Genomic DNA, 24069 nt, shown 5'->3' with positions numbered 1-24069 from the left:
TCTTCATCTCTGATGAGCAACTGGTGATACCCCGACTGCAAGTTAATCTTCGAGAAATACCTTACCCCCTTCAACTGATCGAATAGATTATCTATCCTGGGCAAAGGATACTTGTTCTTCACCGTCACTTGGTTCAACCTGCGATAATCAATACACAATCGCAGTGAACCATCCTTCTTCTTTACAAACAATACGGGCACTCCCCATGGAGACACGCTGGGTCGTATAAAGCCAGCATCTAACAGATCATCGATCTGTTTCCTCAGCTCCTCCATCTCACACAGAGCCATGCGATAGGTCGGAAGAGATATAGGTGTCGTACCAGGCACTAGGTCGATGGCAAAATCAATTTTACGCTGAGGGGGTAGTCCAGGTATCTTCCTGAACATGTCTGAGAACTCTTGGACCACAAGAGTGTCCTCAAGCACTGGACCATGAGCGTCCTCCAGCATGGAAGCATAACAATCAATACGATAGGGCCAACTAACCTGCACCGAAAAAGTAAAGGTCGTGCCCTCTGGTCCATAAACTGTCACCACTCTACAATCACAGTGGATCTCTACCTTCATCTTTATGAGTCAATCCATATCGAGAATGACATCATAGTGATGTAATGGGGTGACAATCAAGTCGAGGAGCGCTGTCCCGCTCCCTACATCTATCGAACACCCCTTACAAATCTTGGTAGCGTCTGAGAAAGTCCTCGTGGCAGTAAGGATTCTCACCCCAACCATAGGGCTAGTTTCCAACCCTAGCCGCTTGACTGTTGTGCACGATATGATGGAGACGGTGGACCCGGTGTCCACTAATAAAAAGACTAGAGTACCTTAGATATGTGCTGTAACATCAAAAGCCATAGGTGGCAGAGGTGCTGCCTCTGATGCCTCTGATGTAAGTGAATGCACCCGAGCCTGCTGAAAACGATTGGGCTGAGGTGTCATAGGCCGTTGAGGTGGCCTAGATCAAGGTGCAGGGGGCCTGAAGGAAGGATGTGCAGGTGCCATCTGTAGGGGTGGAGCTGATAGAGCCGAAGGGCGAGGGCGGTCAATTCTCTGTGGCGGTGAAAACCCACTATCTCTCATGCGTGCAAAATAGCTCTCCACCGCATGACCTGGTTTCCCACAGTACGTACATATCACACCAGGTCGCCTCATCGGAACTGGTGGCGCAGCGATCCTAGGAGGGGAGTGGGTACAGGATCTCTTGTTGAGGAATGGCCTGCTCAGCATATCTGGTCATGGCCTTGGATCATAGGCCCACGAGAACGTGACAATCGATCCCCATCCTGGTCCGCCCACATAGACATGTGTACTAGCTCAGCATAGGAGGGTATGCTAGCACAGCACATCTTCGAGTGAAGTTCAAGTCGCAAACCCTCTGAAAAATGCTGCTCCGCATCTGCGCGTCAGCAAGTACTGTAGGGACGTACCTGCCCAACTCCGTAAATCGGTGCTCATACTCTGTCACTGACATGCCTCCTTGTCTGAGGCGCAAGAACTCATTCTCCTTCTCGTGCTGGTACGTGTGGGGATAGTACTTCTCATGGAAGCAAAACTCAAAAGTTGCCCACGTCCATACATAGTCAACTACAACTGTCCGCAGGACACTATCCCACCACAAGCTGGCCTCCTTTTCAAACATAAAGGTGGGCAACTCAACTTGCTCCGGCTCTGTACAATGTAGCATCTTTAGCATCTTAGAGATGCAGTCTAGCCAATATTCGGCTTCCTCAGGTCTGTAAGAACCCGCAAATGTAGGAGGCCGCAAGCGCTAGAATCGATCAAGGAGACCACTCATACCCAAGTTCCTCGTAGGGTATCTAGCAGGTGCAGGTGAAGGCAAACCCTCATCCTGAGTAGAAGGCCCTACAGTCCCAACAGGGCGTACAAATGGTGAAGGTGGAGTCGCACTTCCACCCTGAGCTAGGGCCCCTGCAATAGTGGTCAAGAGCTGCTGGTGCTGCTGGTGCATCATCGTCATCAACTACTCCAACCTATCAGTAGGTGGGACCGACTAAGGCTCATGCAGCGTCGAAGCAGATGTAGGGTTTTGCTCACGGATCGGTGGTGTGTAAGGTGGCGGCCTAACCGTAGGACCAGTAGAAGGCTGAGGCTCAGGTATAGTCTCACGAACCGGGCCCAAACTAGGGTCCGTACGACCTTCACCCTTGAGAGGTGACTGGTCCATCGAATCAATAAGTGTGAGGCATGCCGTGCTCCGCGTGACCTAAGGTGGCATTCCCTACATGAAATAGGGTTCACTTACGTAAGATGTAGCATAGCAATACACGATCCTTTAAGCATTCCACACAACTTCTTAGTAAAAAGAGACCGCATGCATTTCATTTTCCAAAATTGTCACAATACATGAAATACACATTACATGAATCATGACAGGAAATGCATGAAAGCTATTACAAAACAAGACTACCAACGTAGAGCAACTGCCAACCACAAACACACTATCTACCAATGATGCTATTAAGCTCTTAATCATTGAAACACAAACATTATAAGACAGCAACAAAACAAGCTATGGGGCAACTACTTGGATGACTAAGCATCCGAGTCTGGCGACGGAGGAGGTGCACCCTTATCCTGTAAGCAGCACAGGATGGACTTCAAAGTGTGAGTCACCTTCTTAAACTTATGTTTCACGAGGCCCTGAAGATCCATTATATCCTGTCGTAGGACAGCCTAACCTTCCTCAAGTTGAGCTAAGCGAGCTTGAACAGTGTCATGCTCCGGTTCTACAGGAGGGGAGTTCTCATCCATATCCTAGGCCTCCTCTTCTTCCTCGCTCTGCTCTTCTTCTATTTCAGGTCCCTCTTCTTCCTCACTCTCTTCCTCTTCGCTCTCTGTCTCAGCCTCACTCTCTTCAAGTAGGGCTTGTCGTTGTCGCGGCCCGATTCCCATCTGATTGAGAGTCGCTTCATTGATGTAGTGGATCAGCACCGGCTTCTCTGCCCTAAGCTTGTAGCCAAACTCATGTGCAATCTTGCATATGAGTCGGCCGAATGGGAGTGAATCCGACCTTCTGTTAGAGCATGCAGTGAGAACTATCTGTCGCAGAACATGAGTGGGCACAGACAGCTTCTCTCCCTGCCCCACTTGATGCAGGAAATCTACCATTAGGCGCATGCACTCGTTGCGGTTGCTCCACCTGGGGTAGACGTTGAACGTGAAGATATGGTGAAGCAGACGGAAGTCGCCAGATATATGGGTCGCTAGAAGGCTATTGTTGGATAGCCACAGAACCAGTTGGCCACAAAGGGCCCGTGTGCGGCAATCTCTTTCATGTACACTCCTCAGATTCTTCTCAATCGCATGTACCTCGCCAAGAGGCACATTCATAAGCCGAGATACTAAACCAACATTGATGGTAGCTTCTCGATCTCTTCCACGAGGGATCTTGAACTGCAAGGGCTTCAACGTAGGTTCTTGAATGTGGGCATAGAAAGCTCGAACAGTGCCAACATTTGTGCGGTACTCAACCTCAAATAGCGGACCCCACCCGACCTCTTCCAGGCGCTCGAGTAAGAGGTATTCCCCAAATAGCCTTGCATCCACCTGAGCTTCAAAAAGGACCCTACGGCCCTCATAAATTTCATGCGACAGCTCTGCCAACAGAGTCCTTCCAACGGAAGCCTGGGGATCAAGATCCCGTTTAGTCTAAACTCTCGAGTGACGCTCATACTTGCGGCGGCACCTCTCGGTCTCCTCGAGCAAGTAGGGCGACTAGGCCCAGCTTCTTCCATAGGAACTCTTTTCTTTCCCATGAGAGAAAGAAGGGCGAAAAGAGAGAAAATAGTCGGCACAAGCTCAAAAAGAGCCATTGAACTAGAAGGAAAAGTGGGTATAAGATGGATTATGGGCTCATAAGATTGTTGAAGCACACAATGGTAGTTGTGTGCTCCAAAAAGAGAAGGAATGAAGAAAGTTGAAGGAATAGGGAAGATTAGAAGAGGGATTGTTGGGTTTTGAAATCTTCAGCTACAAAAGGGGGATGTGTAGGCTCAAATGAAAGGAAAATAAAGAGGGAAAATGATGGAATAAGATAGGTTAGTGAGTTTACACGAATTTGAGACTCAAATGGAGGGTTTAAGAGCTTAAATGAGAGAATGAGAAGGGGTTAGAAGCGGTGGTTGAGGGTTTTTGAAGGGATGGTGCAAGGGTTGCACGAAAATGAGGAAGGGAGCGTTTGGAGGAGGGATTTGAATGGAAAATCTGAAATTTTTAGAGAAAAGGAGAGCTTGGGGTAGTGATTTGTGAAGGAGAGGTAGTTTAGAAGGGGTTTTAACTGACCCCACACACGTGCATGGGTCCCACTACAACCAGGAATGATCGGCCCGAGCTGGCCCGCCCGGCCAGGCTCGTTTGGCGGCGAGGTCCTCGCTGGCCACTGGAGTTTTTGGTGAGGGCTCGCCCTTTGGGCAAGGTGCTCCTACCCCCTGGGTCCCAAAAATATGTGGGTCCCACCCTGGGTCCCCCTGGAAGTGTGTCGTTTAGCCTCCCACTCCGTTTTGACTCATTTCGGGTCATTTTATGTAATTTCTGGTGTATCTACGTATTTTGCCGATTGTTGAAGGCTGGGATTGGGTAAATCATGGTCTAAACTCGTCGATTGATGGTCTGGGAATGATCCGAGGTTGACTTAAGCGATCACGGATGTGTACAGACCCGATCTCGGCGATCGATTTCGGTGAACTTTGCCACTTGGCAAAATCGGGGAATCCTAGGCTTGTTTCTAGATTTCGCTCGCACCCAACTATGTTGCAAAGCATCAGTGTACGTCGTGTGACCATAACCCAGGTCCGATTTAATCCAAATCATGCTCTGATACCAACATGTAACTCCCTGAAAATCGGGGGTCGAGAATAACTCGATCCACGAGTTCCAATGCATCACTGATGCAACATAAATAATGATGATTAAATGTTGGCTGTATTAGTGCATTAATTATGAGAGGGATTATACCAAAACAATAATTCATACCCCAGATCAAATCATATAATGCAAGCGGAACACTGAAAAATGTGTATAAACGTGTATGAACCAAAAAGATCACGATCGATCACCAGAGTATGAATACATCATTGAGTCATCATATACATGTAATAGTTCAAAATAGTTCAACTACAAAAATAAACTATATAACCCCATCGATCCGGATGGCCTAAGCGAAACTATTAGAGAACTGCATATATCAGAACTCATCCTAATCATCATAATAATCGGGCTCCGCCTCCTGAGTCGCATCATCATGTGCAACTAAGATAGAGTCCAGTGGGTGTTCAGAACACCATCCCAGAATGTGGAAGTGAATGATCAACTCAGTGGAACAATAAAGCAAAGGTTAACATGTTCTTAATTCAGTAAAGCAGTAATGATAAAACAATACAATCGAACATCCCTAAGTACTCTGATTAATACAAGGATGAAATGTAAGCATAATGCATGCCCTCACGTACACTCCCTCATGCGACACCATCTTACGGTCGCAGCATGCTTTTTTCCCTCTGTGCTCTTCAACCCGAGGCACATGCAGTGCGATGACATGAGCGTGATTACTGAGTTATTATTAGTCCTTTTCATACAGTAAGATTGGGAAGCTAAGGTACCTCCCTTATATCAATTCCCAAGCAATGATCCATTCTAGGGTCATCAATCCTAGTAAATCTCATACAATGTTACAGTTTTAGGTCACTGCAAAGGGCTCGTCACCTTTTCGGTGCAGGCCTAGTGTACTCTTATTGCTACGTAAGGGCTCGTCGCCTCTACACAGTCTTAGTGTATGCTCGAAGTCACTACAAAGGGCTCGTCACCTTATCAGTGTGGGCCGACAGCTCGAATACAATGTCCCATACCACCATGTCCGGCTCATGAGTCTTAGCGGATCGAGGTACCAAGGTTTAAAAGGATTTTTCACTGGTGAGTTTGGTACCTTAGATTCAAGAAGTAGCGTCCATACATGGTGAACATACATCGGGTCAATCGGGTTACTTGACGAGCTCGATTAGTACGAGCACACGTTGAGTTGATTAACATGAAGTGCGTGAGCACTCCGTGTGGCCTAACCACTGTCGACCACCCAAGTACGGATCGGATTCATCAATCACGTCCTATGTGGCGAGACAACTTCAGCCACCATATCAGGACCTGTTACCGGTTGTCTGGACTATTCCATAATCCTAAACACATTCAATGATAACAGATAATCATACATGCTAATCAGAACAGTAATGGATCAATAATTCCAATCATACAAGCATGTGAGCATTTTATGAATTTCAACTTAAACATGAATTCACACATAAACAGAGCCTAAGTAAAACAGACAAAAAATATAAGTTGCATGAAGGAAATCATACACATCGTTAAGGTAGTTGAGAATCTCTTCTCAACACCCAAATAAAGTATAATATAGTACACACTTGATCATTCAGACATTTCTACAAACACTTAGACTATACATTCCAACATACATGACCTATGTTGGTGATAGTGCATCTTAGGGAAAATCCTTTCACCAAGGAGTTGTTACACATACAACTAGCATAAATATATGACAATTAATCATGGCAAACACATGTTCAAATTTCATACGTATACGATACTTTCTATATATACATGGAATACACTAAACTCAATATAGTTCATATATATCAGAAACATGATACAAACATCGCATTTGGCATGTGAAATTGCACCCACATTAATAATAAACCATTAACCGACATTGAAAGCCTTAAAAGCCATAACCTATACATTTATAGTCTGTACCTTTCGCTAGTAGACTTGTAACGAACTCAGTTTTAAAGCTAAGTCTCTGTCTACGGCAGATTGGCAACCTATAGCATAAACTAGGTTAGATATTTCATAACTTACACTATATGAAACCCCAAAATAAATTAGGGTTAGGTTTTCTTACCCAATAGTGGAATGGAATTCGCCGGAATAGCGATCCGGTAGCGATGAATAAGCATGGGAAGAGGCAGGGTAGAATACCAAGAATCTTCTCCAAGTTCTCTCTCACTTTCTCTCTCTTTACTCTCTTCTCTCTCCTAGGGTTATTCTCAAATTCGTATGGAGTGAATGAGAGAGGGTTTACGGTCCTTATATAGGCCCAAGTTTGATGGGAATGGCCCCAGGGCCAAGGTATACTTAGGTTATATTCAAATATGGGTCGTTCCGGTCCAATGGAGCACTTCTGGTGGCCCCTTTTCCACATGTGGTCGGACTTAAGCTCCCTGACCATGGATCTAGGTCAGGCTGAGTTTTCGTCCCGATCGAATTTACAGATCAGCCGTGGCGGACCAGTTTCAATTCAACGGTCACGGTCACTTGATCAGGACCACAAGTACATCGACATGTGTGGGACATTTCTCCTGATCCGAGGGTGTACTTAGGTCAAATTCTGACGGTCTGAATCCTTATATTTGACCCGCAAGCGACACGACTCAAATTACTTAAATTCAGATTTTATTTATAAATATTTTCACGTTTCTCACACTCTTCCCTCCGAACTCAAGTTGTGCAGTTCCAGACATAATTAAGACTTGATTTTCGAGGGAGTTGTCAAGTCCAGTAATGTGGTCATATTCGTATAGTTTCGTGGTAATTGAACTTTCGACGTACGGTCCAGGTCCGATACGGGGTTTCGGTGTGCTCCCGAGAGCAACCAGGTTTAAGGATGAATTCTAGATTTCAGGGTAATGTAATTGCAGATCATATTTAAAGTGATTAGTGCTAATTTCATAAGCACTCTAGTTTAGCACTTGCTAGCATTAACCTAATTTCTAAAAGGTTTTGGTCTTGGGTAATTTCTGCCTAAGGTGGTACTCGAGTCCTTGTACGAATTTTTCCGAGACGTTTTAATCTACCCCCCTAAAAAAAATTACATCCTTGAAATTAGTACCTTTACGTACTCCTCGAGAATCTGAGGGTAGTTCTTTCGAACCTCGGCTTCTGTCTCCCAAGTAGCCTCTTCTTTCGTGTGATGCGTCCACAGCACTTTCACATGTGGAATGACCTTGCTACGCAATACCTGCTCTTTCCTGTCTAGGATACGCGACGATCGTAGTACATATGTAGCATCCTCGCTCAACTGTACCTTCTCCCATCTGATAATGTGGGAAGGATCGGGAACGTATTTCTTCAGCATAGATACATGAAATACGTTATGCATGCCCGTAAGTGGTGTGGGTAAAGCAAGGTGGTACGCTACCGCTCCCACTCGATCAAGTATCTGGAATGGGCCAATGAATCGAGGCGTAAGCTTCCCCTTCTTGCCAAATCGAAGGACTCCCTTCATAGGGGAAACTCTGAGGAACACATGGTCTCTGACCTCAAACTCTGGCGGTCGCCGCCTCGTATCGACATAGCTCTTCTATCTGCTCTGCGCTGTCAGCAGTCGGCGCCTGATAATGTCGATCTTCTCTGAGGTCACCTGTACTAACTCTGGGCCAATCAAGCTTTTCTCGCCAATCTCTGCCCAGCAATGCGACACTCTACACAGGCGCCCATACAGTGCCTCATAAGGAGCCATGCCAATACTCGCCTGGAAGCTATTATTATAGGCGAACTCCTCATAGGGAAGACAGTCATCCCAACTGTCCTTGAAATCTAGCACACAGGCCCGCAACATACCTTCCAGAATCTGATTCACCCATTCCGTCTGCCCGTCAGTCTGTGGGTGGAACGCGGTACTGAACTTCTACTTCACACCCATTGCTTCCTGGATACGAGTCCATAAGATAGATGTGAATCGCGTGTCTCGGTCCGACACGATCTCCAAGGGAACTCTATGCAGACATACAATCTCTTTGATGTACAACCCAGCCAACTCGTCTACAGAGTTCGAAACTCTGATAGGGAGGAAATGAGCTGATTTCATCAACCAATCCACGATCACCCAAATGGAATCATATCCCTTCCTTGTCTTCGGTAGACCTGAAATGAAATCCATAGAGATGAAGTCCCACTTCCATTCTGCTATGGGCATGGGGTGAAGCAAACCAGGAGGTCGGCGATGCTCTGCCTTGACCTGCTGGCATGTGAGACAACGAGATACATGATCTGCTATGTGAGTCTTCATATTATCCCACCAGTACGACCTCTTCATGTCACGATACATCTTCGTACTGCCTTAATGCTTAGCCATCCTAGAATCGTGAGCAGCCTCAAGAACTTCCTTCCTCAAGTCAGGGAGGTTCGGGACGCATAGGTGGCCATGATAACATAAGCCTCCATCCATTCCAACTCTCCATTCGGCGTCCTCATCGCTACTAGCCTGTTCTCTCATCTTCGCCAAGAGCTCGTCGTCCATTTGTGTCGCGATGATCCTATCATCAATGAGGGGTTGTAGTCGAATATGTGCGATGCCCTCATATGGCTCTTCCACCTTGAGTTTCTGCTCAAAGACTCGCATGAACTCTACCATGTCCCACTTTGCTATCATCAACGGAGCCGCAAATGTTAATGCCTTCTTGCGGCTCAGTGCATCTGCCACAAGGTTGGCTTTACCGGGATGGTAAGAAACCTCGAACTTAAAGTCCTTCAAGGTCTCCATCCATCCCCGCTGCCTCATATTCAGGTCCCGCTGAGTGAATATGTATCTGAGGCTCCTGTGGTCGCAAAAGAACTCGAACTCCTCTCCGTAGAGGTAATGCCTCCAGATCTTCAAGGCAAAGATGATGGCAACTAACTCTAGGTCGTGCGTAGGGTAGTTTTCCTCGTGTTTCCTCAACCGTCGCGACAGATAAGTAATAACCCTGTCCTTCTGCATCAAAAAACCACCCAAACCGACGCGAGATGCGTCCATATAGATGTATACTTGACCCCTTGCTCTGGCAATACTAGCACAGGGGCGGATGTCAGCTTGTCTTTCAACTCCTGAAAGGCTGCTTCTGCCTTTTCATTCCATGCGAACTTCAGATCCTTCCGTGTCAACTGAGACAAAGGTCTAGCTATCTTCGAGAAATCTCGAATGAATCGGCGATAGTAACCTGCCAGACCAAGGAAACTCCTCACCTCAGTAACTGAACCAGGTTACTTCCAGTCCTGAACTGCGGCTACCTTAGCAAGGTCCATAGTTATCCCTTCTCTGGACACCATATGTCTCAGGAACTTAACTTCTTCTTTCCTGAAGTCACACTTCTTATACTGTGCAAACAACTGGTTCTTCCTCAGAGTATCCAAGACTGCTCGCAGGTGTTCCTCGTGCTCTTCCCGACTCTTAGAGTATATAAGGATGTCATCAATAAACGCGATGATGAATCGGAAAATGAATGGCCGAAATACCCTCTTCATTAAGTCCATGAACACCGCCGGAGCGTTCGTAAGGCCGAACGACATTATGAGAAACTCATAGTGCCCAAAATAGGTCCTGAAAGCCGTCTTCTACATGTCTTCATCTCTGACGCGTAACTGGTGATACCCCGACTGCAAGTCAATCCTCGAGAAATACCTTCCTCCCTTCAACTGAGCGAACAGATCATCTATCCTGGGCAAAGGATACTTGTTCTTCACCGTCACTTGGTTCAACCTGCGATAATCAATACACAATCGCAGTGAACCATCCTTCTTCTTTACAAATAATACGGGCACTCCCCATGAAGACACGCTGGGTCCTATAATGCTAGCATCTAACAGATCATCGATCTGTTTCCTAAGCTCCTCCATCTCACACGGAGCCATGCGATAGGTCGGAAGAGATACAGGTGTCGTACTAGGCATTAGGTCGATGGTAAAATCAATTTCGCGCTGAGGGGGTAGTCTAGGTATCTTCCTGAACACATCTGAGAACTCTTGGACCACAGGAGTGTCCTCAAGCAATGAACCATGAGCATCGTCCAGCATGGAAGCATAACAATCAATACGATAGGGCCAACTGACCTGCATCGAAAAAGTAAAAGTCGTGCCCTCTGGTCCATAAACTGTCACCACTCTACAATCGCAGTCGATCTCTGCCTTTATCTCTGTGAGTCAATCCATACTGAGAATGACATCATAATGATGTAATGGGGTGACAATCAAGTCGAGGAGCGCTGTCCCGCTCCCTACATCTATCGAACACCCCTTACAAATCTTGGTAGCGTCTGAGAAAGTCCCCATGGCAGTAAGGATTCTCACCCCAACCATAGGGCTAGTTTCCAACCCTAGCCGCTTGACTGTTGCGCATGATATGATAGAGACGGTGGACCCGGTGTCCACTAATAAATAGGATGGAGTACCTTGGATATGTGTTGTAACATCAAAAGTCATAGGTGGCGGAGGTGCTGCCTCTGATGCCTCTGCTGTAAGTGAATGCACCCAAGCCTGCTGAAAATGATTGGGCTGAGGTGTCATAGGCCGTTGAGGTGGCCTAGATCGAGGTGCAAGGGGCCTGATGGAAGAATATGCAAGTGCCGTCTGTAGGGGTGGAGCCGATAGAGCCTGAGGGCGAGGGCGGTCGATTCTCTGTGGCGGCGAAACAAAACAACTCTCCGCCGCATGACCTGGTTTCCCACAGTACGTACATATCACACCAGGTCACCTCATTGGAACTGCGGGTGCAACGATCTTGGGAGGGGAGTCGGTACGGGATCTCTTGCCGAGGAATGGCCTGCTCGGCATATCTGGTTGTGGCCTAGGGATCATAGGCTCACAAGAACATGACAATCGATCCCCATCCTGCTCCGCCGGCATAGACATGTGTACTAGCTCAGCATAGGAGGGTATGCTAGCACAGCACATCTTCGAGCAAATATCAGGGCACAAGCCCTCTGAAAAATGCCGCATCCGCATCTGCACGTCAGCAAGTACTGTAGGGACGTACCTGCCCAACTCTGTAAACCGTGCTCGTACTCTGTCACTGACATGCCTCCCTGTCTGAGGCACAAGAACTCATTCTCCTTCTCGTGCCGGTACGTCTGGGGATAGTACTTCTCATGGAAGCGGAACTCAAAAGCTACCTACGTCCATACATAGTCAACTACAACGGTCCGCAGGACACTATCCCACCCCAAGCTGGCCTCCTTTTCAAACATAAAGGTGGCCAACTCAACTTGCTCCGGATCTGTACAATGTAGCATCCTCAGCATCTTAGAGATGTGGTCTAGCCAATATTCGGCCTCCTCAGGTCTATAAGAACCAGCACATGTAGGAGGCCGCAAGCGCTGGAATCGCTCAAGGAGGCCACTCATCCCAAATTCCCCGTAGTGTATATAGCAGGTGCAGGTGAAGGCACACCCTCATCCTGAGTAGAAGGCCCTGCAGTCCCAACAGGGCATACAGATGGTGAAGGTGGAGTCACACTTTCACCCTGAGCTAGGGCCCCTACAATAGTGGTGAAGAGCTGCTGGTGTTGCTGGTGCATCATCGTCATCAACTGCTCCAACCTATCAGTAGGTGGGGTCGACTGAGGCTCATGCTGCGTTGAAGCAGACGCATGGTTTTACTCACGGATCGGTGGTGTGTAAGGTGGCCGCCTAACCGTAGGACTAGTAGAAGGCTGAGGCTCAGGTATAGTCTCACGAACCGGGCCTAAACTAGGGTCAGTACGACCTTCACCCTGGGGAGGTGACTGGTCCATCGAATCAATAAGTGTGAGGCGTGCTGTGCTCCGCGTGACCTTGGGTGACATTTCCTACATGAAATAGGGTTCACTTACGTAAGATGTAGCATAGCAATACATAATCCTTTAAGCATTCCACACAACTTCTTAGCAAAAAGAGACTGCATGCATTTCATTTTCCAAAATTGTCACAATACATGAAATACACATTACATGAATCATGACAGGAAATGCATGAAAGCTATTACAAAACAAGACTACTAACGTAGAGCAACTGCCAACCACAAACACACTATCTACCCACGATGCTACTAAGCTCTTAATCATTGAAACACAAACATTCTAAGACAGCAACAAAATAAGCTATGGGGCAACGACTTGGATGACTAAGCATCCGAGTTTGGCGACAGAGGAGGTGCACCCTTATCCTGAAGGCAGCACAGGATGGACTTCAAAGTGTGAGTCACCTTCTTAAACTTATATTTCACGAGGCCCCGAAGATCCATTATATCCTATCATAGGATAGCCTGACCTTCCTCAAGTTGAGCTAAGCGAGCTTAAACAGTGCCATGCTCCGGTTCTACAGGAGGGGAGTTCTCATCTGTATCCTAGGCCTCCTCTTCTTCCTCGCTCTGCTCTTCTTCTATTTCAGCTCCCTCTTCTTCCTCACTCTCTTCCTCTTTGCTCTTTGTCTCAGCCTCACTCTCTTCAAGTAGGGCTTGTCATTGCCGCGGCCCGATTCCCATATGATTGAGAGTCGCTTCATTGATGTAGTGGATTAGCACCGGCTTCTCCGCCCCAAGCCTGTAGCCAAACTCATGTGCAATCTTACATATGAGTCGACCGAATGGGAGCGAATCCGACTTTCTGTTAGAGCGTGCGGTGAGAACTATCTGTCGTAGAACATGAGTGGGCACACACAGCTTCTCTCCCTGCCCCACTTGATACAGAAAATCTACCATCAGGCGCGTGCACTCGCTGCAGTTGCTCCACCTGGGGTAGACGTTGAACGTGAAGATATGGTGAAGCAGACGGAAGTCACTAGACATATGGGTCGCTAGAAGGCTATTTTTGGATTGCCACTGAACCAGTTGGCCACAAAGGGCCTGTGTGCGGTGATCTCTTTCATGTACACTCCTCAGATTCTTCTCAGTCGATGTACCTCGCCAAGAGGCACATTCATAAGCTGAGATACTAAACCAACGCCGATGGTGGCTTCCCGATCTCATCCACAAGGGATCTTGAACTGCAAGGGCTTCAGCGTAGGTTCTCGAATGTGGGCATAGAAAGCTCAGACAGTGCCCACATTTGTGCGGTACTCACCCTCAAATAGCGGACCCCACCCGGCCTCTTCCAGGCGCTCGAGTAAGAGGTATTCTCCAAATAGCCTTGCATCCACCTGAGCTTCAAAAAGGACCCTATGGCCCTCATAAACTCCATGCGATAGCTCCACCAACAGAGTCCTTCCAACGGAAGCCTGGGGATCAAGATCTTGTATAATCTGAAACTCCCGAGTGACGCTCATACTTGCGGCGGCACCTCTCGGTCTCCTCGAGCGAGTAGGGCGACTAGGCCCAGCTTCTTTCATAGGTGCTCTTTTCTTTCTCATGAGAGAAAGAAGGGCGGAAAGAGAGAAAATAGTCACCACAAGCTCAAAAAGAGCCATTGAACTAGAAGGAAAAGTGGGTATAAGATGGATTATGGGCTCACAAGATTGTTGAAGCACACAATGGTAGTTGTGTGCTCCAAAAAGAGAAGGAATGAAGAAAGTTGAAGGAATAGGGAAGATTAGAAGAGGGATTATTGGGTTTTGAAATCTTCAGCTACAAAAGGGGGATGTGTAGGCTCAAATGAAAGGGAAATAAAGAGGAAAAATTATGGAATAGGATAGGTTAGTGAGTTTACACGAATTTGAGACTCAAATGGAGGGTTTAAGAGCTTAAATGAGAGAATGAGAAGGGGTTGGCAGCGGTGGTAGTGGGTTTTTAAAGGGGTGGTGCAAGGGTTGCACGAAAATGAGGAAGGGAGCATTTGGAGGAGGGATTTGAATGGACAATCTGAAATTTTTAGAGAAAAGGAGAGCTTGGGGTGGTGATTTGTGAAGGAGAGGTAGTTAAGAAGGGGTTTTAACTGACCCCACATGCGTGCGTGGGCCCCACTACAACCAGGAATGATTGGCCCGAGCCGGCCCGCCCGGCCAAGCCCGTTTGGCAGCGAGGCGTCGCCAAACTGGCGATGTCCTCGTTGGCCATTAGAGTTTTCGGTGAGGGCTCACCCTTTGGGAGAGGTCCTCCTGTCCCCTGGGTCTCAAAAAGATCTGGGTGCCACCCTGGGTCCCCCTGGAAATGTGTCGTTTGGCTTCCCACTCCGTTTTGACTCGTTTCGGGTCATTTTATGTAATTTCTGGTGTATCTACGTATTTTGTTGATTGTTGAAGGCTGGGATTGGGTAAATCATGGTCTAAACTAGTCGATTGATGGTCTGGGGATGATATGAGGTCAACTCAAGCGATCACGGATGTGTACAGACCCAATCTCGGCGATCGATGTCAGTGAACTTTGCCAATTAGCGAAATCGGGGAATCCTAGGCTTGTTTCTAGATTTCTCTCACACCCAACTATGTTGCAAAGTGTCAGCGTATGTCGTGTGACCATAACCCAGGTCCGGTTTAATCCAAATCATGCTCTGATACCAACTTCTAACTCACTGAAAATCGAGGGTCGAGCATAAATCGATCCACGAGTTCCAGCGCATAACTTATGCAACATAAATAATGATGATTAAATGTTGGCTGTGTTAGTGCATTAATCATAAGTGGGATTATACCAAAACAGTAATTCATACTCCAAATCAAATCATATAACGCAAGCGGAAGACTGAAAAATGTGTATAAACGTATATGAACCAAAAAGATCACGATCGATCACCAGAGTATGAATACATCACTGAGTCATCATATACATGTAATAGTTCAGAATAGTTCAACTACAAAAATAAACTCTGTAGCCCCGTCGATCCGGATGGCCTAAGCGAAACCACCGGAGAACTGCATATATGAGAACTCATCCTGATCATCATAATAATCGGGCTCCACCTCCTGAGTCACATCATCATCTGTAACTAAAACAAAGTCTGGTGGGTGTTCAGAACATCGTCCCAGAACATGGGAGTGAGTGATCAACTCAGTAGAACAATAAAGCAAAGGTTAACATGTTCTCAATTCAGTCAAGCAGTAATGATAAAGCAATACAATCGAACATCCCTAAGTACTCTGATTAATGCAAGGATGAAATGTAAGCATGATGCATGCCCTCGCCTACACTCCCTCGTGCGACACCATCTTACAGTTGCGGCATGCTTTCTTCCCTCTGTGCTCTTCAACCCGGGGCACATGCAGTGCGATGACATGAGCGTGATTACCGAGTTATTATTAGTCCTTTTCATACAGCAGGATTGGGAAGCTAAGGTACCTCCCTTATATCAATTCTCAAACAATGATCCATTCTATGGTCGTCAATCCTAGTAAATCTCATATGATGTTACGGTTTTAGGTCGCTGCAAAGGGCTCGTCACCTTATTAGTGCAGGTCTAGTGTACTCCTGTTACTACGTAAGGGCTCGTTGCCTTTACGCAGTCTTAGTGTACGCTCAAGGTCACTACAAAGGGCTCATCACCTTATCAGTGTAGGCCAACAGCTCGAATACAGTGTCCCATACCACCGTATTCGGCTCACGAGTTTGGGTTGCTCACTGGTCACTACAGGAAGGCTCGTCACCCCAGCGTAGGCCGACAGCTCGACCACGGTGTCTCATACCACCATGTCCGGCTCATGAGTCTTAGCGGATTGAGGTACCAAGGTTTAAAAGAATTTTTCACCGATGAGTTTGGTACCTTAGATTCAAGAAGTAGCATCCATACATGGTGAACATACATCAAGTCAATCGGGTTACTTGACGAGCTCGATTAGTACGAGTGCACATTGAGTTGATCGACATGAAGTGCGTGAGCACTCCGTGTGGCCTAACCACTGCCGACCACCCAAGTACGGATCGAATTCATCGATCACGTCCTATGTGGCGAGACAACCTCAGCCACCATATCAGGACCTGTTACCGATTGCCTGGACTATTCTATAGTCCCAAACACATTCAATGATAACAGATAATCATACAAGCTAATCAAAACAATAATGGATCAACAATTCCAATCATACAAGCATGTGAGCATTTGATGAATTTCAACTTAAACATGAATTCACACATATACAGTGCCTAAGTAAAACAGACAAAGAATATAAGTTGCATGAAGGAAATCATACACATCGTTAAGGTAGTTGAGAATCTCTTCTCAACACCCATATAAAGTATAATATAGTACACACTTGATCATTTAGACATTTCTACAAACACTTAGACTACACATTCCAACATACATGACGTATGTTGGTGATAGCGCATCTTAGGGCAAATCCTTTCGCCAAAGAGTTGTTACACATACAACTAGCATAAACATATGACAATTAATCATGGCAAACACATGTTCAAATTTCATACATATACGATACTTTCTACGTATACATGGAATATACTAGACTCAATATAGTTCATATATATCAGAAACGCGATACAAACATCTCATTTGGCACATGAAATTGCACCCACATTAATAATAAACCATTAACCGACATTGAAAGCCTTGAAAACCATAACCTATACATTTATAGTCCACACCTTTCACCGGTAGACTTGTAACAAACTCAGTTTTAAAGCTAAGTCTCTGTCTACGGCAGATTGGTAACTTATAGCATAAACTAGGTTAGATATTTCATAACTTACACTATATGAAACCCTAAAACAAATTAGGGTTAGGTTTTCTTACCCAATAGTGGAATGGAATTTGCCGGAATAGCGATCCTGTAGCGATGAATAAGCACGGGAAGAGGCAGGGTAGAATACCAAGAATCTTCTCTAAGTTCTCTCTCACTTTCTCTCTCTTTACTCTCTTCTCTCTCCTAGGGTTTTTCTCAAATTCGTATGGAGTAAATGAGAGAGGGTTTAAGGTCCTTATATAGGCCCAGGTTTGATGGGAATGGCCCCAGGGCCAAGGTATACTTAGGTTATATCCAAATATGGGTTGTTCCAGTCCAACAGAGCACTTCTGGTGCCCCCTTTTCCATGTGTGGTTGAACTTAAGCTCCCTGACCATGGATCTAGGTCAAGCTAAGTTTTCATCCCGATCGGATTTACAGATCAGTCGTGGCAGACCAATTTCAGTTCAACGGTCACGGTCACTCGATCAGGACCACAAGTACATCGACATGTGTGGGACATTTCTCCTGATTTGAGGGTGTATTTGGGTCAGATTCTGACGGTCTGAATTCTTATATTTGACTCGCAAGCGACACGACTCAGATTACTTAAATTCAGATTTTATTTATAAATATTTTCACGTTTCTCACACTCTTCGCACCAAGCTCAAGTTGTGCAGTTCTAGACACAATTAAGACTTTATTTCTGAGGGGGTTGTCAAGTCCAATAATGCGGTCATATCCGTATAGTTTCGGGGTAATCGGACTTTCGACGTGCGGTCCAGGTCCGATACAGGGTTTTGGTGTGCTCCCGAGAGCAACCGGGTTTAAGGATGGATTCTAGATTTCAAGGTAATGTAGCGTCAATGAATCTGCACATTTTTGGTCTTGCAGATCATATTTAAAGCGATTAGTGCTAATTTCATAAGCACTCTAGTTTAGCACTTGCTAGCATTAACCTAATTTCTAAAAGGTTTTGGTCCTAGGTAATTTCTGCCTGAGGTGGTACTCGGGTCCTTGTACGGATTTTTTTGAGACGTTACAGACTGAATGCTGCTGAATTCGACTATTTATTTCAGCAACACAACCTCTAAAGTTGGTCTAATGATGTTTAGGGTATAGGGTCATATGGCTAAAAGGATGATCAAAATGGGTTATTCCTATTAAGTCCAAATTATCTAAAGGTTAAGAGGTTGTTTTGGGGCAAAGGTTAGGGTCACCAAGGCATCTTGATTTACCTATTTTGCTTCCTTGATGTGCCGACTTCGCTTATGTCTTCAGTATTCACTTTCCAAGGGCTTAACTGAATATGCGACACAATGACTCATGCGATTGACAAACTGAGTGAAAAAATGGTTGTAGTTACAATCTCCCCCTTTGTCAATTATGTGATAAAAACCTAACCTAATACCATGTCATGGTCCATACCAAAGACATACCAAACAATTAAAAAAAATTTACATGTCAAATATAAAATTTTACCATTCAATACACATATACTAAGACATGTAATATTAGCAATCCTCCTCCTAAATTGCTTCCCCCGCAACACAAACAAACCGTACACAAGAATATGTATTGTTTTGGTGGGAAATGACTTTTCTCCCCCTTTTTGTTAGTATTTGACAAAGGGTTAGCCCAAACAAGATATACCAATTAAATCACATATAAACTAATGTTAAATGTAAAAAAAAAAAAAAAATCATATAAAAGGCCATACTAACAAGGGTTAAGGAATGCATATAAACATGAAATTCATAAAGCATGCTAAGAATGGTCATTTAAATGAAATATCAAAGAAAAAGAGAATGACCCGTGATAATCTAGGCTATAAACATATGATAAGAGTTTAGCAACTTTAAAACCTAAATTATGAACGGAAATGAGGCTAAATCCTCTGATTTTCCTATAGAACACAACTAGATTGAATTGATATATAAAAGCATGAAAAGCACCATCCAATTCCAAAATGTGTCGGGGCATAAGCCCAATATCCATTACCAATAAAATACATAACATTCAAAAAAATATAACATACAAAACAACATAAAACTACAATGATCTAGAGGGCTCTGGTGTTGTTGGGTCATCTTGTTGGCACGATAGGTGAGTTATATGCTCTGTACAGTGCGTTGTAACAAATAAATAGCTTCTCCCATGGACTGGACCATCCACTCCAATCGAGACTGTCACTCTAGAATCTACACATGTTGGTCTCTGATGTGTGTGAGAATATCATCCTGGGAGGCAGGGGTTGTAGGACCAACATGAGGTGGTTGTGTATCTTCAACTGCCTCAGCGGTGTCCTCGGCCTCATCCTGGATGTCTTCTTTTGTTGGGCCACTGGATCCATCTTCGAAGGAGAGCTTCATTTTTTAAATACTTTGCACATTAAATTTTAGAGCTATGATCGATGTGCCTTTTATCCATTTAAGCCCACACTAGAAGGTTAGCCAACATAGCAATTGACCAAAAGGTATCCCAGATGAATTTAACTCAAAGGTAGAGACTATATAATGATAGATCATGATTGGAAGACACATCGGCTCCCCCTTTCCAAGATTGTATAGAATTTCTACCATAAAAGGGGTGAGCTCGGTGTAATTACCCGACCGAGGGTAGACATTGGAGATAAAAAATAAGATGCAGGATACAGTAGTCATAAGACATACTTGAGGCCCAAAGTGCATTGCCCTTGCTCCATTATACATCATCACCATTACACAAAAATTGTAGGAATGGGGTCATGAATTTGTCTTTTGGAAATATGACGTTGGAGCTCAATATCTTCTTTAACATAATCAGATAGGTAGATGATGATGACAAGGCCCACGACATAAACATGATAGACTCCTTCATGGAAGATAAAGCCCTGATGACCTTATCCTCTGACCCTTTAGAGACGTGCTTGGCACACTCCCCCAATTTGGATGATGACACGATTAGGGAGATGGATGTCATGCTTGATACTACACCGGTACTTGAAGTTAACCGGTGGAGGCCACAATTTAAAGAATTGCCCCAAACTGACGTAATACCTCTACCATCTAACCTCAAAGCACCTAAGCTTGACCTAAAACATTTACCCACTAATTTAAAATGTCTTTTTAGGTCAAGATGAAACATACCCAGTGGTGATTTCTTTCCACCTTGAGAAAGAACAGGAGAGTGAGCTTATCGCTACTCTCATTGAGCGTAAAGGAGCCCTTGGATGGACGATTGTTGACCTTAAGGGAATCGACCCTTTGATTTGTACTCATCGCATTCATCTTGAGGATAATGTGAAGACCTCCTGGCTACCACAACGTAGATTAAATCCAAACATGAGGGAAGTGGTTAAGGCTAAGGTGCTTAAATTATTAGACGTGGGTATCATATACCCCATAGCCGATAGCCAATGGGTGAGTCCAACTCAAGTGGTTCCTAAGAAGTCTGGAATCACCATCGTAGCCAATGCCGACAATGAACTCGTGCTAATTAGAGTCACTGCTAGTTGGAGAGTATGCATTGACTACAGGAAGTTGAATACTGTCATGAGGAAGGACCACTTTTCTTTGCCCTTTGTTGGTCAAATCTTGAAAAGGCTAGCTGGTCACTCTTATAATTGCTTCCTCGACGGGTATTTGGGCTACAATCAGATAGAGATAGCCCTTGAAGATTAGGAAAAGACAATATTCACATGTCCCTATGGCACCCTTGCTTATAGAAGGATGTCATTCGGACTGTGTAATGCTCCTGCCACTTTTCAGGGATGCATGTTTAGTATTTTTTCTGACATGTGGGGCAACATTTGGAGGTCTTCATGGATGATTTCTCTATCTTTCTTCCATCCTTCAGGGAATGTTTGAAAAATCTAAAAAACATGTTGAAGCAATGTGAGGAAAAGAATTTGGTACTAAATTAGGAGAAGTGTCATTTCATGGTTCATAAGGGAATTGTTCTTAGACATATCATCTTATTCAAGGGAATTGAGGCAGATAAAGACAAAATTGATCTTATCTCTAACCTACCTCCACCCAAGAGCATATAAGACGTGTAATCCTTCTTAGGACATACCAGATTTTACAGACGATTCATAAAAGACTTTAGTCACCTCTCTCGTCCCTTATGTAATCTACTTCAAAATGATGTACCATGCGAGTGGACTGAGCAATGTCTAGAAGCTTTCAATAAGCTCAAGGGCATGTTAATAACTACACCTATCATGCAACCACCTGATTGGAGCATCCCTTTTGAAATTATGTACGACGCGTCTGACTACGCTATGAGGGCGGTGTTAGGACAAAGAAAATAGAAGAAGCCCTACATTATTCATTATGCAAGTAGAACTCTAAATCCTGCCCAAGTGAATTACTCTACTATAGAGAACGAACTCTTAGCCATAGTATTTGCTTTGAACAAATTTAGGACCTACTTAATTGGATCGAAGATCATCTACATGAATCATGCGGTGCTCAAGTATCTTCTTTCTAAGAATGATGCTAAGCTCCACTTGATAAGATGGATCCTTTTACTTTAGGAATTTGATTTAGAAATAAAAGACAAAAAGGGAGTAAAAAACGTAGTGGCTAACCACCTTTTAAGGCTTGATCTTCCCAATCCCCTTGAGACGACACCCATTAATGACATGTTCCCTGATGAACAACTATTCAAACTCTCCCAACTACCTTGGTTTGCTGATATTGCAAATTATCTTGCTATAGGTTTCACACTGACTCATTGCACTGCATAAGATAAGAAATTTTTTCACCGAGGTACGTAAGTTCTTCTGGGACAATCCGTATTTATTCAAATATTGCCCAAACCAAATTCTAAGGAGATGTGTGATAGACAATGAACACTAAAGTGTCATCTCCTCTTGTCACTCTCAAGCCTGTAGTGGTCACGTTTCTACTAAAAAGACCATGGCCAAAATCCTACAGTGCAGCTTCTATTGGCCCATTATGTTCAAGGATACTCATGAGTTATGCAAATCTTGTGAGTGTTGTCCCGTCGAAATATGATGCCATTAAATCCCATTCAGATCATTGAAGCATTTGACTGCTGGGGCATCGATTTCATGGGGTCATTCTCCCAATCCTTTAAAAATTTATACATTTTACTCACAGTAAACTATGTCACTAAATGGGTCGAAGTGATCTCGTGTCGGAACAATGACCATCGAACGGTCATTAGATTCATAAAAGAGAACATCCTTTCCCAGTTTGGAACGCCTCGGGCCATTATTAGTGATGGAGGTTCACATTTTTGAAATAGGCCATTTGTAAATTTAATGAGGAAATATGACATTTCTCATAAAGTGAGCACTCCATACCACCCGCAAATAAGTGAGCAAGCTCAAATTTCTAATAGGAAGATTAAACATATTTTGGAGAAAATGGTTAACCTTGATCGCAAAGATTGGTCAATCCGTTTGACTGATGCTTTATAGGCCTAGCCTTCAAGACCCCAATTGGAATGTCTCCCTTTAAACTCGTCTATGGGAAAGCTTGCCACTTACCTATGGAATTGGAACATAGAGCCTACTGGGCTATCAAAAACCTGAATTTTAACTTGGACAACGCTGGCTCGTTGTACAAACTTCAGTTAAATGAACTCAAGGAAATCTGGAATGACACATATGAGAACTCGAGAATTTACAAGGATAGGATGAAGGTGTTCCATGACAAGAACATCCTTCGGAAATAATTCTTGACTGGTCAAAAAGTCCCTTTGTACAATTCTCGGTTACATCTTTTTTCAGGTAAACTCTGATCTCGTTGGACCGACCCTTTCACTGTTACTAATGTCTCTCCGTATGGGGCCGTTGAGAAAAAGAATCCAATGAATGATAATGCTTTCAAAGTGAACAGACATCGTTTAAAGCCATTTGTTGAGAAGTTTGATTTAGATGACATGTCCATACCTCTAATTGATCCTTTATACCAGGATTGACCTCCTAGTCTAATGGAGGTGTAGTTGGGTATATTGTTTTCAAAGGATTTAGGACTAAGATAGTTTGCTTTCCATTGTTTAATCTGTGTGCTAGCCCATTTTCGTTTTGAGATCCTTGGAAAAGCTAGAATTCGCCTTCTTCAGGTATTACCTTTCCTTCACTACTCCTTTCTTTTCATTGCCTCATATGCATTACATGCTCATATCTTTTACATTGACGACAATGTAGATTTTAGGTTGGGGGTGTGGATTAGGTAAACTAATCAGCTTTCTCTTAGTTTTGAGTAAAAATTGTGGAAATTTTTCAATTTTTCAAGATAGAACCTGTTTGGAAATTAATAATTTGTGTATTTAGGGATGCTTTGAGTATGACGATAAGATAGGAAGCGAATTTTGAATTGTTGGAGTTTAATTAACTAAGTAGCCTATCACTTATAGTTTTTACACTCAATTGATTAAGAGGAAGTTTGAATATCATGTTAATCTAAATCACAAGACATGTTCAATTTGCTTTCTGTGAATAGTACTAGATTTTCTGATTATTAGTATGATGATCATTGACACATAGTAATAATCAAGTTTGGAGAATTTTTCCACCGTAAAATAAGAAAAGAACCAGTTAAAAAATAGGAAGATCGACAAAAAGGTCATGTATGGTGAAAAAGTTTGAAAAAGAATGAAATATCTAGAAAAAAAAAAACAAGAGAAGATGAAAAGACTGAATGAATACAAATGACTGTCGATATAAAATCAAAACTAAAAAAGGAAGGGAA

Source organism: Magnolia sinica, chromosome 13 (genome assembly GCF_029962835.1).
Source record: "Magnolia sinica isolate HGM2019 chromosome 13, MsV1, whole genome shotgun sequence".
In the NCBI taxonomy this organism is placed as follows: domain Eukaryota; kingdom Viridiplantae; phylum Streptophyta; class Magnoliopsida; order Magnoliales; family Magnoliaceae; genus Magnolia; species Magnolia sinica.
The sequence above is the reverse complement of the archived record's forward strand: the minus strand, read 5'-3'. Positions refer to the sequence as shown.